The 18,253-nt window shown below is 45.4% G+C and overlaps 1 long non-coding RNA gene across 2 annotated transcripts; it reads left to right on the forward strand.

Moving 5' to 3' along the window:
• Window positions 1-7,664: 7,664 nt before the first annotated feature.
• Window positions 7,665-18,211, forward strand: LOC108583901. 2 transcript variants are annotated; one of them, XR_001898728.3, is made up of 3 exons: window positions 7,665-8,090; window positions 16,176-16,297; window positions 17,186-18,211. It is a non-coding gene; the product is annotated as an uncharacterized LOC108583901 (long non-coding RNA). The 2 variants fall into 2 exon arrangements; XR_001898730.3 differs by having other exon boundaries at window positions 7,665-8,045.
• The last annotated feature ends 42 nt before the right edge of the window (window positions 18,212-18,253 follow it).

Here is an 18,253-nt window from a genome sequence, read left to right on the forward strand (position 1 = left end):
CTGCTCTGGTCACTACTGCAGAGTCGGTTCTGATGAACAGGTAATGACATAAGGAACACAGTATGAGGCTTGGAGGAAGAGCCCCCAGAGATTAGCCTCAGACAAATCCTTAACCTGCAGAGGCCCCAGTTTTCTTGTCTGTAATTATTTTTTGGACTGCCTTAACTCTGTTTGTCTCTCAAGGTTGTCACAAATAAAAAAAAAAAAAAAAAGAAGAAGAAAGTATTTGGAAAAGTATGTAAACACACGATACAAAGGCAGGATGTTAGGATACTGGTGATTCTGTGGCCACGCCTTTAGAAGGTCTGGTCTTAGGGTAATAGTCTCGTCTGGATGGCAGGTGGGGGTGGACATGAGGGAACACGTGAGGGAACTGACTTGGGAGACTCAGACTTCAAAGCTACCAAGACTCTCACTCTCAGGTTGCTGCAGTGTTCTGAGCTCCCTGACTCCAGCAGTGGAGCCAAGGCCATGTTTCCAAACTCCCACCAATTGCTCAGATTATAGAGCTCAGTAGTGGAATGGGGAGTGCTCAAAGGCCCAAACAACCACAGGAAGTGGAAGTCTTTCGGGACTCCTCCCTCTTGGCTCAATTTACTATCCCCACAGGGGTTTTAAGCCTGGCGGAACTTGCCAAAGAGATCAGCTGTGGAGCTGGGGAGGGAGGAAAAGGTGGCAGATAGGTGAAATATTATGAAAGAGCTAGACAATCCTTGTTTATTCACTGAGCAGTAACTAATGGGTGGGCCTGAGTGGGATGTAGGGGGGCAGGGAGATACATGTTTGCTATACTTGATGTATATATACTCTTTTTTGCTTAAGAGTCATGTGATAACTCTAAATACAAATGCATATATAAAATTCTAGGGTTATGAGATTAAGTCATACTGCAGGCCAATGGGGAAAAAGATCTCTAAAAACATATGCCAACTTGCATATAGCCCCTGACTCAAGTCTTTTAATTTCTATCGATAAACTCATTGATCTTCCCCAAACATATTTTTTGAACCTAGTTTTATTTTCATCTTGCACAGTCTCAGGAAAGCTGCCTGTAAGTTAACTCCCATCTCATAGGCTCAGGTTTTCTGCAAATGTTGCCCTGAACTCTATAGCAGTCCAGGATTCAGGGAACGAACCCAGTCCCCTGCTGCCCCATCTGCCTGGATGAGTTGATAGATATGGTGTTTTAAAACAATCCGCAAAACAATTTGCACTGCAGAGTACTTAGGAGTTTTTAATTGGACAGTTGCCCATATTAACGGAAATCAAAAGCATCATACAGTCATTCAATGTCCCAGCACTGGAGTACAGCCCACTGTTTTCCTGTGTGGGGTTCCACTTTAGTCCTTGTCTGTGTGCATGCATACATTTTTACAGAGTTGCAACCACTGCCTTTTTCTGTGGCTCTGGTTATTGACATCTAGTTTTACAAGTAACATTGACACACATCTGTTCAAATCAGTTGACGTTACCATCATGACTGACTCATTTGGCGGGAAAACCAAATTTACATGCCAATTGGAACAAAGAAGTGTGGGTATGGGGGAACAGCGGGGAGAAAGAAATGGTGGGAGAAGATTCCTTGGACTTACAGATCATAAAACATTTCCCAATAACATTTTTAAAGGATGTATAATATTACACTGAGTGACTGATTATATTTTACCCTTCTATTTGGGACACTTGGGTGGTTTTCAATGCCTAGAGAGTTTTAAAATGCATATAAATTACAGCCTTTGAGAGATGATTGTATTTTCTTGAAACAGGAGTCTTCTTGTCCAGATCCCCGCCAAGCGTGTTGATGTAGTGTTCCTTTGTCGGAAAAAGAAAAAAAAAAATCAGTACTGCTAACTGGAGATGCCGGATGCCTTCAAGAAAAACATTCCTGTGATTTAAATTTTTAAAAAATTATGTTTAATTCTGGTTTATCAAACAACCTGGGTATCTTGTCTCATAACTTACCGAAATGTTGAATTTTAGATTTAGATTTATACTAAGCTCTTCCTAGTTTAAGGGCCACGTCTGCCTAATAAACTTTATACAATGCCACGTGTACGCAGCTTCCTCACTAACAAATAACATGTGTTGGGGAAAAAATGAGAAAATAGTGGAAAGGTGCCTCCTTGGAGGTGGTAACATCGGGTCAATTAATCAACCGAGTATAAATTGATTCACTTTAGACAAGTCTCCCACACATTATGATGCACATTTAGCAACGTTGAAAAACAATTTAAAAGAATACCTTAGGGAGTTGTTAAAGAGAATTTATAGTCTGGAACGAATTGCAATCTTCTTAATTGATACGGAAATGTTTGGCTAAAATATTGCTTTATTCACATTTTTGTCCTTGGAGGAAAATCTAGGCACACTGCAACTTGGATCGTGTAAATAAAGGTACAAGGAATGTTTTAAGTCAGAAAAGGGCACCACGCAGTCGGGGGGCTATGTGGACGAGCTCAATTTCGATGCATCTCGGGAGACCCGGGCAAAAGGCCGCTTGGATTCCGGGAGGCAACGCCCCCAAGTCAGGATCCCTTGCTCGCCGCCCTCCGCCCCTCGCGTCCCCAACCAGTCCCGTATCTCACCTGGGTCCTGCAGGCGTCCACTGGAGGAAGCCGGATGGCGCGGGCTTGGTCTTTTCAGGAAGGCTGGCTGGCACCGGGCTTCCTTCTGGCTCCAGGGGGAACCGTACAGAACGGGGAGAAAGGGGGAAGCTGGTGAGAGGCAGAAGGGGCGTCACAGGGTGGCTCCCCCACCCCCAAGTGCAAAGGCAGGCGGATGCGGGGACCTGTTCGCCGTTTGAGCCTGGAGATCGCGGGCCTGAGGGGCCCTGCGCTGGCCGGCCGGGGCGGGGCGGGAGCAGAATGGGGGCTTCCAGGCCTGGGAGTCTCCGCCGGGTCGGGCTGGTGGGCGGCGCCCCGGGAGCCTGAGGGTCCCCGTCGGCCCGGGAGGGACCCGAGCCGCCCCCGCGCACTGCCCCGGCGCAAGGGAGTCTGGGAGAGCCAGCGTCTCGGGCCGCTGAACCCGACTCCCAGCTCTGGACTCCGGAACCCCGGCCCCACCCCAAACTGGGAAACTTCTATGGGCCCACTCCTGGTCCCGGGAAGCCCAGTTCTAGCCAGCCCATTCAGACCAGAGGCATTTGGGTGTGTTGTGGCTTTTGTTGAAAGGTGACAAAAAGTGTGGGAAAGATTCCACGCCTCCCTCCCCACGCCCGCCAATGGTCCTTTACCTGCCCATGTTTCAGATCAAATAATTAGCTCAAGTGATTTGAACAGAAAGTTAGCGAATTAGCCCTTTTCCAGTCAGGCTGTCAAGCTCCCAGGCGGGCAACTCACAACCCCATGTCCTCACCGAAGGCTCAGGAGGCCAGCCCAGTGAGGGATGGAGGTGGCTTTGGAGGGCGACAGTTGTGCAGCACTCATGAGCGACAGCGCCCAGGACTTTTGGAGTCACGAAGGGCCCCTGAAATCGACAGCTCAGGTCCCGCCCCTGGGGCGACAAAGGAGTCTTGGGGGCGCGCCTCCAGGGTGGAATTGTGGTAGCAGATTTTTGGGAGAGGAGGGCGCAAAGAAGCTAGAAACGCACATCCTCATTCGGGAACTATCCCAAGGCCCCCACGCTTCTCAGCAGGCCTCAGGCTCAAATTGGGCAGGTTGGCGCCTTCCACCCCGCCACGGGTTCATCCGCCCGCAAGGCCTCGCGCCTCACCGGATCCTTCTAGGGTGCTGGAGCTCCATGGAGCCTCCCTAACCCAGCAGCGGGGAAGGGAGGGCGAGGGAGTGGGGAAGTAGCCTGTTACTTTTATCTTTCCTGAACTCTTAAGTCCCTTCCATACCCAGGACATGAGCGCGTTTACCAGGAACCGCAGAGAGGTGTGAAGACTTCTTGCAGCTGCTCACCCTTCCTCTCCCCTTACTCCTTTTCCAGTCCTTCCCACCCCCCACCATTTCGTGGTTGGGGACTGAAGATGGGTTTTCTTCGTTGTCCTGTGGATGGTATTCTGATTGGGAAGGGATTTTTTTCAATTGTTTAAATTCTACCTGAGCAGGGAAAGGGGGTGCCAAAATGAAGCATCATTCACGTCCAGTCACATATGCAAGGACGGGGCAAACGTTTGATGCAATCTTGGGTCGCGCTGCTCCCAGGGCCCACGCCGCAGGCGATGGCCTAAGACTTACCTGCTGGGTAGGCCCGAACGGCAGTCCCAGACTTACCCTGGCAGCGGAAACAATACTCCAGAGTACTGATCACTCACTGCAGAACTGTTCCCGCTGCTAGGGCACGGCTGAGCGCGGGCACCGCGTCCCTCCTCGACTCGCACCGCCTATGTGCGCCCTGGACCGGCCACCCCTAGCCCAGCCAGGAACACTGCCCTCCCCGGACTACAGTCCTGCTGCATGGTCAAGGAAGGCCGGAAAGAGAGACGCGAGCCCCCGCCCACCTACCTGCTCCTGAGCCGGCCTCGCGGGGAGCGGCACCTGGTGGCAGGAACACGCGTCCGGCAGACCCCACCTTCTACCTTCCCCACGAGGGGGTATAGCAGCGCCTCACGTTTTGAACCATTTAGAACACTTCAAAACATGAATTGCTGCTGTATCCCCTCGGAGTCAATGAAGGGGGATAGATCTGGGGTACCTGCGGGTGAAGAAAGACTGGATGACTGGAGGAAGCCCCGCCCTACCCCATGGCAAGGAATAGGGCAAAACTTATGACTAGGCCACCTCACTCCAAGTTAAGGTACTTTTTATAACTTCATCATTTGATTTCCAGGAGCTGCAGGTGGAACCGAAGGTGTGGCTCTCAATTTTTTCCCGAGGATGAATCTTGGAAAAATGTAGTGGTGAAAAGCAGAGCGATGGGAGATAGGAATTAGTGTGGAGGAGAATCTAATTACTTCTGAAAGTAGACGAGTAAGATTAAGTAGAGGCAATTGGACATCTGGATCATTCTTGCCAGCTTCAAAGTCTTGGTGAAACTTCTTCCTGCTGCATATTACAAGTCTCATTCATTGTCCCCATTAAAAACAAAACAAAACAAAAATCCTTTATTGGAAATGGACTCAGATGACTGAAAGAAAATAACCAAAACCTCACCGGTAGCTTCAGCTGATTCTAATATATACTATCGCTGCGACATATATATCCATCTTTAAAAGCATTTGATGTCCTAACTCACTGCTAGTGTTTTTTCTTACAACACCCCTGGCTCTGAGTCATTTTTAAGAGCTTCAAACAATGACAGAGAAATTTCTGTAGATGAAATACCAGTTTACATATTAAACTGGTTACTCAAACTTATTTGTAATTTACACCTATCAATGCCGTCTATCAAAACATAAATCAAAAAGTTTAAATACTTGATGTCAAGTCGCTCCTTCCTGTTTCAAGCAGCTCCACAGAAACTCTTTCATGTCCTGAAATGGCCGGCACTGCGCATACTCCTTAATGATTAACTCATTAGATACCACTTTTTCCTTTTTAAAATGGACACATATTAGCAACAAGTCACATGCATGACCCCTTTTTGTTTGAATACAATATTCAATTAAGCATTAAAAAAAAACCCACTCTGAAATCCTCAATCACAAACCTAAAAGTTAAAACAAAATCAGCACTAACTGTAATGGTTTTGAAAGTTACAATACATTTCAGCACAAGTAACAGACATTTAAATTATCCAACTGTAAGTATCTTGTTACATTTACAAATTATGTCGGTTTTTCAAAACCAGTACAATGAATGTTAAGTGTCCTATTTATTAATTAATAAAATGTGCAGAGTATTTAGTAAGATTAAGTATCAAATTTATAACATCCAGACTGAGATCCAGTGGTAACAAATACACTATGTCATGAAAAAAAAAAAGTCATTAGTAACAATAACCCCATTCCCTAAATTGGGACAGACAATCAAGTATCTCTACATTCCATCTTGTTTTGGCAATGATATTTACAAACAATTTTACATTGACTGGGATTAATGGAGAAAAACGTCGTTGACTGCCCTTAAAAAGAAGAAAAAAAACATGTTTAGCAAATGTACAATTATAATTTAAAACTCCACAACTTTATCCCAATATTTTGTTCCCCACACATATACGAGCCATCATGTCAGAAGTTAAAGCCATGCCTAATTTAACATTTCCTTAGTTGACTACTTAGAAAAACAAAAGTTCATTCGAAATAGCATCGGTGTCAAAGGCGAAGGTCCCTTCCAGATTGTTCTTGGAATCAAATTCATTTACACCTTTCACCCTAACCCCTTTCATCTCTCCCAGTGATAGTACAACGAGTTACACCCCTAAAGAGCCACCTTGATCCCCTAGTTTACATATTTCCCCTTAGACTGAAATTTACTTACGAAAAGAGATTACAAAGGGGCGTCTTGACACTTCAGGAGAGGGTCATTCGCTGATACAATAGACAAAGAATCGATACTTTCGAGTTGCCATAGCCCCACCCCCTTCTGAACTGCAATGTGTTTGGCTAAATGATTTAAGAGCCAAAGAATACGCCTCTTCCTCTGTTCATACTTTACAACGTTTTGTCTTTTAATTTTGCATACGCCTTCGTCTCCCACACCCCAAACACACGATGTACCTTCCCTTGGCGCATTCTAGCCAAACTTTCCCAATGTCAAGTTCCCTACAGGGAAAACTAAACAACCTTGAAAGTTAAAATTCGGGAGAGACAATGTGAAATTAATCACACATTTCTTTCCAAGACATAACTAACTGCTTGCAAGTAAGAGTCAGGAAAAGTTCATTTACATTCTGTCAAAACCAGTCGCTCCCGACCATAGCGAGGCTGACAGTCGGTCACTGCCCCTTACTCAGTTTTCTCTCCCCGCCCCTCCATGTTAGGTTTTTTTTCCCCAGTCCGTTTCCTGAGAATTTCCCGGTCGCACTCATTTGTTAAACACTTTAAAGGTCAGATTTGCCCCCATCCCGCCCCCAAAACGTGCTTTACAACCCCCAAACGCCACAGCACTTTTTTCAGAATTACCACCAGATTTTTTTCGGCCTGCCGTAACAGACGTTACAATCGGGAAAGAGGCCAGCCACCAAGTCCCTTTTTTAAAAATCGCATGTCACCTCTGGCTCCACTCGAAAATGGCGCCGAAATCGAAGAACTTCTTAAATTTCATTGCAAGCTTTTTGCAAAGGTTTCTGGGATTTGCCTGCGAAGCTGTTTCGCCGCGTCCGAGAGCGAGCGAACGTGCAAGCCAGCGAGGGAGAGAGGGAGGAAGGGCTGGGGAGGCGGAGAGACAGACCGAGCGAGCGACACACGGACAGCGACGGACAGCGACAGAAGCGGGGACCGGGACTTGGGAGACGGCGAGGTTGCGGGGCGCGAGGTGCCGGGCACGGAGCTACAGGGACGCAGAGCTGAGAGCCGGGGTCGCAGCGTGGAAGGGACGCTGGCTGCTGCCGAAGCTCGGAGAGCGGCGTGGCGGAGGCGGAGCGGAGCGGAGCGGCGCGGAGCTAGGGGCCAGCGCGGAGCGCTCCCTGGGAGGCGAGCGGCGCAGCCGGCGGAGAGGCTCCCGGAGCCGCCCTAGAAAAAGCCGGCTCGGGGGGCGTGGCCACGCGCTGCTGGCGCTCCCCGCCCCCCGGTGGCCCCGCTCGGCTCTGGGGCCCGGGGGCGGAAGGGGGGAGGGGAGGAAAGGAGCGGTAGGGAAGGGGGTTGTGCAGGCGCTCGAAGCCGCAGCCTTGGCCCGCTGCGGGGGCGGGCCGAGAAGGGCACTGGGCGCCCAGAGTAACCAACACCAAGACGAATAGCGAGGGCTCGGGGAGAAAAAACGGAGGATGGCAAACAGCAAAGCCAAGGGCACGAGATAGCACAGCGCGCACCCAGAGGCTCCTCCGATGGACGCCACCCCGCGCTCACCGGTCCTCTGGTGGTTCCTTTGAGCCGCCGGGAGGGCGCAAGGTGGCTGAGCGAGGCTTCTTGTTCGGTGCTTCCCAAACCTGAGATGGTTTGGGAAAGGAAACGGGGGGTCTCAGACCGCGTGGATGCAGCGCTCTCGCCACGCGTTTGAGTGCAGGTCTGTCGAGACGCCCCAGCCCTCGCCACCCCACCAAGCTCTCAGGTAGAGAGGCCCCGGGACAGGGTGAGCCCCATAGTCCTTTGGTGGGCATAACAGAGGGAGGAGCAATTGTTTACACATGTGTCCAGTACAAGAAGGGAAACTGATATTTAAGACTGAAGTGGGGAAAACGGGAGGGAAAGGAGCCCTTATCCTGGATGTTAGACCCTATTAGGGACCATGCTATTTTGTATTTGTGAGAATGGTATTGAAGGTAAGGAGGTCCTTATCCTTGAAGATGCATGCTGAAGTGTACAGAAGTGAAATGTCACGATGTCTGCAGTTTTCAAATGATGCAGCTAACATACGCACACATTATGAGAGAGAACAGAAAGGAAGCAAGTATTGCAATATGTTAACAGTTGTTGCATCCTGTTGGGGGTGGGGGGTAAACAGACGTTCGTTGTACCGTTCTTTCAACTTTCCTAAATGAAAATTTTGGAAGAGTTCCCTTATAAAATAGTGCCTGAATGCTAAGAAAATGAACGCGGCTTCTTTTCCTTTCCCTGTCCCGGGTGGGACAAATCTGCGAGCAAGCAGGGCTCAAGGCCAGTGGGGTCTGGACGGGAAGAGCAATGGGTAGAGCTGGCCTGCAGCTGCCATAGCCCTGGGCAGGCCAGGAGGGGCCATTGGAACCTTGGGGCAGATGGGGCAAAGCTCTGCGGAGGAGCTGCCGAGCGCGTTGGCCCCGGGGGCAGTGCAGGGTGGGGACTTCCTGGCGGCTCTCAGCAACCCCTGGTCCGACTCAGACTCGGTGGGCTCGGCTGCGCCATGGATGAGCAAAGAAACCCGTGGGCCGCGGGGAGCTGAGCCGCGCGCCTGCAGTCGTCGCCACCGCGGCCGGCCACCGCATTCCCCGAGGGAGGCCGTAGTTGTCGCGGCCTGCAGACGGCGCGCGGGGTAGCCCAGAACCGCGTGCGGGCGCTGGGGGAAAAAAAAATCAGGTGCCGAAAGAAAGCAGCAACACGCGCGCGCGCGCGCACACACACGAAATCAGTTTACAAAAATAAAACTGCGGAATCTGCCGTGCTCGGCGCTCCAGTTTGAGCTACTTAACTCTCGCATGCATTTTACTGTGATATTTCTGTAGAGCTGATGGAAAATCTGAAATGTCTTTGCAAGGGCGATCTCGCAAACCCAAGGCGTTGCAAGCGTTTCGCAGCCTTTCGCGGGCGTCTGCGGCTCTTTTCCGGGGCGCGGGGAGGGAAAAGAGTAGCGTCTTCCAGGGTCTGCAAAGCTGTTTTGAAAAGTTAACCAAAAAGGTTTTACAGAGCAAGATTTTCTTTTCAGGAAAGGTTTTTAAAACGGCTGATACTCGTCCAGTTTCGGTGGGCGCTAAAAACTCTTACTACTAAGCTACAAGTTTCCCTGTTAAGATTTTCAAAAACCCTCGTGGACAGGGCTGAAAGTTTGCCGAGCTGTGAGACGTGACTGAACACGCTTCTAAATCCTCAGATAGATCATTTATAAAGCTCTGGTGCCCTTGGGATGAAAGGCTTTGCTGGGTTTTTAAGGCTTGCCTTCGTGGGTAAATTTGCTTGGGTTGCTACAAGTAAGCATTCATTTCCCCCTAAATTAGTAAAAGGGCAGAAGATTCCAGCGACATAAGATAAAAGTTGAGTTTGTGGCATGTTCTCTAAAGACAAATTGTAGCAGCTTTCTTTATTAAACTCCTTTTGCTACCTCAGCAAATTGGAGAGCCAGTTGAATATTGATGAATTCTTTGAGGGTGAGTAATATTGCTACAGGCCGGAGAAAGTAAGGGAGGACAAGCTTAAGCATTTACTCAAGTGAACAACCTTCAAATGTTTTTCAACTGTGATGTCTCAAGGATTTTCTTAGGACCTTTGAAGCAAACCCTGATTCTGCAAATGGCTTCTCTTTTGGTAGGCCCTTCCCAACTTGACAAAACTCACAGGATATAAATTGCCCTGAGAAGTGGTGAGAAACTTATCCTAGCATTGAAAACAGGCACAGCTCACCAACTGGGGTGTTAGGGGGGGCCTGCAACTGGTAGTCAGGCAACTTCTCACGGGGCAACTAGGAACCTGAAATGAAAATTGCACACCATCTATTGTTTTTTTGGTCCCTTCTGAAATAGTGTTTCAAGGCAGCTGTTTTCAGGAAAATAGCACATATTTTCCTTTCTCTTTTTGTTCCGTGAAACATTCGGAAATTATATTGATAAGGAATAATCATAGTTAGCCGAGGGAGTAATAGCTTTGAAGGCTCTGAAGGCACAGCTGAGAAAAATAAATTAGCTCTAGACTAGAGATATTCAGCGAGGAAGTTATGCATAACTTGGTATTTGGCATAAATTTTGGAAAATGTTTTCTGGAAAGCAACTGTGAATGAATCTTGGGAAATAGATACTGGAGAATCAAGTTGCATTAAAACTTATTTTTGTAAGTTACAAAGAAGATTTCTAGAACTTCCCATTTTTATTTTAAATAGAAATGCTGTTTATGATTGTGTTTTTAATGAAGGCCTTGAGTTAGGGAAACAAGACTTTCCTTATGTTGTAAATATCCAGAAGTCTTTAGAGAGATAGAATCAGGATAGAGTTACAAATTTAACAGAAAGAAAACTGTAATTGTGTTATGAAGCTTCTATTGTGTTATTTGTAAAGGCTTTTTTTCAGGGTTCAAGCAATGGCTAGCAGTGAGTAGTAACTGTATAATACATAATGTAAGAATGCTTGTCCTACTCTCAGATTAAACAAAAAAGATAGTGTCCTTTGGTAATTTTTATTTTATTTTATTTTATGAAATTAATTATAAAATATAGTTATTTGCAAAACTCAGAACTTTGGGAGAAAAATTCTAATCTTAACTTCTCCTACCCCCATGATCTCACCAGGAAAAAGTAGAATGAATTAGTAAGTTTTTCCTTTCTGCCAAAGAGAAGCTTAGTAAGTCATTGGTAGCTGTTGCTTTTGATTTCTAGATCTCTTTTCCCTCCTCAAAGATGCAGAATCGCTACCTTCAGTGCTGCCTGGATTTCTTCTTTCAACCAGGCTTTTTTTTTTTCTTTTTTCTTTTTTTCCTGGGTGTTTAGTGTCATTGTCTTAATTATTCCTGGATTTTTGCCCATTAAATCAAAGACTGTCTCAGATGATGGCAATGATTGGAACTTTTTGCTAAGGAGGGCGAGAATGAAGGGGTGTAGGACAGTCTCAGTGTCTCTTTACACCATGCTGGCCCTATAGTGCAACCTGTAAGTGGCCAGGACTTGCTGTCCTTTGCACAGAGCATGAACTGACAGAGCAAAATGTAATGACAGGGGCACGGAGACCAAAAACCCATCTCTTGTAGGTGTGGTGGCCATAATGGGGGTTCAAGTATAGTACTAGGCTAGATTTAGTCACTTGCTTTCACCATAAAATTATGGTAATCAGTTTCACCTCACACTTCTAGCACTTTCCTTGAATTTCAGCTAATTATAAAAAGGAGAAAAGAAAAAGAAACCCCAGTATATCAGTGTCAACCTGTTAAATGCAATCTTGTTGAGGGAAGCTGAAGTGCCTTTGGAAGGTTCGTTGCTCCATTGATATCAAAAAAATTGAAATAAACAAACAAAAACACCAACCAAAAGTGACCAGCACCAAGGATGTCCTGTAAAAAGCACAGAGCTCTGCTTTGTGATATCTGAATGACATCGCTTTCCGGATCTTGTTATATGAAAAGAAAACACTCCTGGGGGCAAATAATATCTTGCTGGGTAGAAAGAATAGGAGGGAACCACAAATTGAAGAGTGCGAAGGGATGCTATCTTTGTTTAAAACCAAGATGCAGCTGCAGTATTTTCCAAAGCATGAAATACGTTATTGAAATAGCAGAGAGAAAGTGAATGTGCATATCTGAAATGTTTACATGAGAGATGGTAACACGACATCATCCGGAACTGAACTCACTCATGGTTGCCATTCTTTCCCCCGAACATCCGTTTGCATTTAAAAAAATTAAAACGTAAGAGATAGAGTGTCAATTCACCAGGCATGGTGGTGGGTGCCTGTAATCCCAGCTACTCGGGAGGCTGAGGCAGGAGAATCGCTTGAACCTGGGAGGTGGAGGTTGTAGTGAACCGAGATCGCACCACTGAACTCCAGCCTGGACGACAGAGCAAGACTCTGTCAAAAAAAAAAAACAAAACAAAAACAAAAACCAAAAGGCAAACAAAAAAACAGCGATAGAGTGTCTAGGACTGATGGATAATGCCATTTCTTTTGCCTCCTGTTTCTTAAAATTATTCTTGGGCTTGAGATTGGGTGGGATTTTGCAGCGGTTCATGACCAGAGTAAGCCCCAGCCCTACGCATGGAAGAGGAAATGGAAATCCAGATCCCGTTTTTAATTTTAGCATTTGCCCTAAACCCAGGGCTCAACAGCTTCTTTAGTCCAGAGTCCCCAGGAATGCCTATGCCGTAGGCAGGGAAGAGTGAAAACGAGAGTAGGGTGGAGAGCAAGGGCCAGGGCAGAGGAGAGAAAGAAAGAAGATGAAAGAAGAGAAAGAAAACCAAGTCCTTCTCCTCTGTCCCTACTATCTGTCCTCAAGTTCAGAGTCTCCACTTGCCACCATGATGTCATCAAGGTGACCTTTTCAGGCCCCCCATTTAGCTCTCAGCTGAGTTCTGCTCCTCTCCCAGTGGTCCATGGAGTTCTGCTGGGAAAACACAATTTTGATCATGTTAATCCTCGGCACAAAAGGCAGATGACTAAAAAGCTTAACTCCTTAATGTGGCATTCAAGGCCTTCTACAGTCTGGCTCCAGTCTTCACCTCTGCTTGCATCTCCTACTCCTCCAGTCACACCTTCTTTATGCATTTATGCTGGATATCCCTGTTCCTTCCATTTCCACATCCTTTTTAGGCTCAGCTCAAATGCCACCTCTTCCATGAAGCCTTCTCAGATGGCCTCAGAGTTGGAGTTAACTGCCTCTGTCCTGTCCTGTCACAGCACTTTAATGAACTTAGTTGTTCTGAGACTCTCTTCCTAACAGACAGTAAGCTCCTAGAGGGTAACGACATGTCTGTCTATAAGTATCTTCTCAGCGCTTTGCACAATACTTTGCATCCGTTGATGTCCAATACATATTTGTTTTTTTGTTTTGTTTTGTTTTTGTTTGTTTTTTGAGATAGAATCTCCCTCTGTCACCCAGCCTGGAGTACAGTGGTACCATCTCAGCTCACTGCAACTTCCGCCTCCCAGGTTCAAGCAATTATCATGCCTCACCCTCCCAAATAGCTGTGATTACAGGCATGCGCCACCACACTTGGCTAATTTTTGTATTTTTAGTAGAAACGGGGTTTCACCTTGTTGACCAGGCTGGTCTCAAACTCCTGACCTCAAGTGATTCACCTGCCTTGACCTCCCAAAGTGCTGGGATTACAGGCTTGAGCCACTGTGCCCAGCCAAGTTAGAAAGAAATCCAATACATATTGTTAAGTGAACATATACCTGAGAAGGGAAAAAAGGAACCAGAAGAAGTGAGAACAAGGTGCTGTTGTGGTGGTAAAGATGATGGCTAACATCCTCAAGAGTTGGCTTAGGCACCATTTGGTGTTCTTGGTGCTGACCAAGGGTTGTTGAACTCATATCTAACACGTTGGCTTCACAGATGTCCATCTGGGACTGACACTTGGAACACATCCTCTGGAATAATATAGAATTAATTTGCTTTTAAATTAGCTGCTCAGTACTATAAACTCTCTCCTGAAAATCTGTCACCATCATTTTATACTTTTAAGCTTCAAGTTGATCCTTGAAGGGAAGGTGGAATTTGGATGGAATGGGCAAAAGAGCATTTTCAGAGGCCAGGAGACAGAGAAGAACTGAAAGGAGATGGACCTAGTTGGACAGAGCCTTTCTACTGGGGAATTAGAGACTGGTCTGGACAAGTAGGGTGATGTCACATTATGGGGGTGTGGGGGGTGGGCGCGGTGGCTCACGCCTGTAATCCCAGCACTTTGGGAGGCCGAGGCGGGTCGATTGCTTGAGGCCAAGAGTTGGAGACCAGTCTGGCCAACATGGTGAAAACCGGTCTCTACTAAAAAATACAAAATCTAGCCGGGCCTGGTGGCGTGTGCCTGTAATCCCAGCTACTTGGGAGGCTGAGGCAGGAGAATGAAGAGTAGCTTAAAGCCAGGAGGCAGAGGTTGCAGTGAGTGGAGATCGTGCCACTGCACTCCAGCCTGGGTGACAGACTATTGTCTCAAAAAAAAAAAAAAAAAAAAAAAAAAAAAAAAAAGCTTGGGCGCAGTGGCTCACGCCTGAAATCCCAGCACTTTGGAAGGCCGAGTTGGACTGATCACGAGGTCAGGAGTTTAAGACCAGCCTGGCCAAGATGATGAAACCTCGTCTCTACTAAAAATACAAAAATTAGCCGGGTGTGGTGGCAGGTGCCTGTAATCCCAGCTACTCAGGAGGCTGAGGCAGGAGAATTGTTTGAACCCGGGCAGCAGAGGTTGCAGTGAGCCGAGATTGCACCTCTGCACTCCAGCCTGGCCGACAGACTGAGACTCTGTCTCAAAAAAAGAGATTATGGGGGGCCTGGAAGTAGGCAGAGGAGTTGTGACTTTAGTTGCAGTGTTTTTTAACAGATTCTCTGGGCTTATATGGTATAACCCTGTGGACTACACACTATGGTAAACCTAGGACTACCTGAATAATTAGAATATCCCATTCTCCATGCCACACTGGAGTGAACTTTCTTATTTGGGAAGATAAAGAGTGGAAGAATACTATTTATCATATGCCTATTCTGTATCAGGAGATGTACTGGATTATTCCCCCACCCCAGGTATTCCCTCCCTGTCTCCCCCCTCCCTTTCTCCCTCCCTCTCTCACACACCTGCACTTGCACACACCAGAAGTCCCAACTAGGACTTGATATTAATTAACCTTTAAAGTTAATCAATTTTTTGTTTAATTACTCATACAAAGTATGCCATGAAATACCAGTAAATATCAGGTTAAAAAATTAATTGAAAGACAGAAACTTACTATTGTGTGCTGATTTGATGGAACAGAGGAGTGAAAATATAGTACGTACCTTCTGGATTGAGACTGTGGTTTTCATTTTTGTTTTTGTTTTTTGGTAGTGGCAGAGCTTCAAACTGGAGAATGTTCTTTTTCATGGGCAGTTTAAAAAAATTGTCATTAAATATTTTCGCGAAGTTAAAACAACATTGATAGTAACTTGGGCAACTTAGATATTCCATTCCCTGTACTTGCTGTAACTCAAATACCAAAACCTATTTAGAGTTTAGGTGCATCTATCATTAGAGGCGTGTGATTTCTTTACCTGGGTAAAGCGAAAGAAAGTTAAATTGATGAAATATGAAATGAAAATGAGAATTAATTTGTAGAATGAACCATAAAAGAACGAGATTTTTGAAGAGATTATTTTATTTTGATTGCAGACTGTAAATTATCACAGGGAGTTGCTGTAGGAATGACATTGAGGCTTACTTTTGGGTCAATTTGTTCCTGTCCTGACCCACCCTTGGCAGTGGAGAGAGCTAGAATTTCTCTAACTCCATAGAAACCAGTCTCACTGTTGCTTTAGGACTGGATTCTCTCCCTACACTGGGCTTCCTTTAGTGCTTTGTTATGTAAATACAGCTTCAAAAATAGAATAAATATTCTGTAGGCATTACTTGGAAAACGAGCTTTTCTTTTAAAGATGTGTGCTTAAGTTGCAGACAGAGCTTTAAAGAGCTCTTGATAGAAATATATTTGGCGAAGAGTCAAAAATTTTAAAGTAACTTTAAAAGGTGAATAATTTACATTCGTATAGTGTTTATATAATAGGGTGTTATGACAAAGCCAAAACAACATTGAAAATAACCTGAGCAATTTAAATATTCTTCCTAGTAACTGTAAAATAAAAGTGCCTTCGCTGACAGGGAATTTTTTTCATGTTCCCAGGTGGCAGGGATTATTTCATGTTCCCTTATATTTGAAAACTGGTATTAGCATTTACTTCTAGGACTCAGACCAATTCCCCCTTACCTGTCAGAGAACATCTAGCAATGAATGCTGACAAAGCTACAGAGCAAAGTTGGGCAAACCTGTCACTTCCCTTTCAGAAACCTGTTTATGCACCCTCTTGCAATCCCACCACCTGCCCAGGCCAAGTAAGTGAGCTCCTCTCCGCTACTGGTGTTTCATCATTCTGGGAGCTACTTCGATTTCGTGCATTGCCCTTCAGGTAAGCCACAGGAACCTCACCACTGGCCGTGCCAGATGGTTGTGAATTGGATAAGAACAAAGAAAAACGGAAGTAGCAAGTGGTGGGGAGTTTAGTGTACTATATGACTTACTCATATGCAAGTCAATAAGCAAAGTCCCCTGCCTCTTGTCCTTGGATGCTGGATAATAATAAATATAAGTATACATAATATATATACATACATATATACGTGTGTGCACACACACACAGACACACATTACCTGGATCCCCTACCTCCTCACCCCACTCTGAAAAACTTTAGAGTATCCTTGGCCTGATCTGAATTACATTACATTAGAGAATTGTTGAAAGAGTTCATATTACTGCTAATGTGGGGAACATAATTAGAGCCAACATTAGCGCCTCTACCCAGTATCATCATTGCTATTATTTGATTTACATCTTACGCTTTTTTCCTTTGGCTTTAACTGTCTTTGTCAATCTCCTGTTATAAAAATAAATAGAAGCTTCCTATGAAATGATTTTCACCAATCAGTCAAGTCCTGTAACTTGTTTTCCTTGAAGAGGGAAAATGTAACTGATGGACACAAGGAAACAGCAGTGGCATAGCATGTCCTTTTCCACCCTGTGTTTTGACATTAACGGTATTTACACAAATAAACTGAAGGACATTGCATTTGTGGAGTTTGCCAGTGTGATAAGATTGAAGGGGTGGTAGGAAGCCTCTACGCTGGTCCCCACTAATCCTGCCTCCTGGTGTTCCCACTCTTCTGTAATCCCTCCTAGCCTGTGAGCTAGACCAGACTCTTTTAACAAGTAGAATATGGCAGAAGCCATGGGATGTCACTTCTGTGACTTCTAACTTGGGCCTTTTGTCATCCCCTTCCCCTTCTCCCTCTTCATCAGCTGCCATGTTATGAGGACGCTTGGACAGCCTATGGAGAAAGCTACAAGAGAGGAACTGAGGTCTCCTGCCATCAGCCACTTGAGTGAGCATGGGAGTGGATTCTCCAAACTCCAGTTAAGACTTGAGATGACCACAGTGGCAGCCACAGCTTGACTGCAACTTACGAGAGACACTGAGCCAGAGGCACTCAGCTAAGTCGTGCACAGATTCCTGACCCGTAGAACCTGTGACACAATGAAGGTTTGTTGTTTTGGGGGTAATCCGTTATTCAGCAATAGATAATGAATACGGAAGGCCTTGTAATTGTATAACCAACGTGAGTTTATAAGCGGAAATCTGACCTCATTTGTTTTCTCCTGAAAAAGTTGTAGAACAATCACAAGACTGCAAGTCACTCCCTTTCTTTCTCTCTTTTGTGGGAAATAAACAAGTATAATTACAATTTTTAAACCCATTGTTTTATTCTCAAATAAAATTACAATTTAAACAGGATATTGTAGAGCTCCATTGTAGGGATTAACACTAATGAGAATTAAAGGACATTTTCGTGAAAGCCAGTTTTTTTTTTTTTTTTAAATAAACACTCATCCCTTGATAATGTATTTCTTTTTCATAAAATTAAAAACAATTGTGGGTATGTAGTAGGTGTATATATTTATGTGGTACATGAGATGTTTTGATCCAGGCATGATGTGTAATAATTACATCATGGAGAATGGGGTATCCATCCCCTCAAGCATTTATCCTTTGTGTTACAAACAATCCAGTTACACTCTTTTTGTTAATTAAAAATGTACAATTAAATTATTATTGGCTATAGTCACCCTGTTGTGCTATCAAATATTAGGTCTTATTCATTCTTTTAACTATTTTTTGGTACCTATTTATCATCCCCAGTTCCCTCCCACCACCCACCCCACTACCCTTCTCAGTCTCTGGTAACCATCCTTCTACTGTCTAGCTCCATGAGTTCAATTGTTTTGACTTTTCGCTCCCACAAATAAATGAGAACATGTAATGTTTGCCTTTCTGTGCTTGACTTATTTCACTTAACATAATGACCTCCA

The sequence above is a fragment of the Papio anubis genome, chromosome X (genome assembly GCF_008728515.1).
Source record: "Papio anubis isolate 15944 chromosome X, Panubis1.0, whole genome shotgun sequence".
NCBI classification, from domain to species: Eukaryota; Metazoa; Chordata; class Mammalia; order Primates; family Cercopithecidae; genus Papio; species Papio anubis.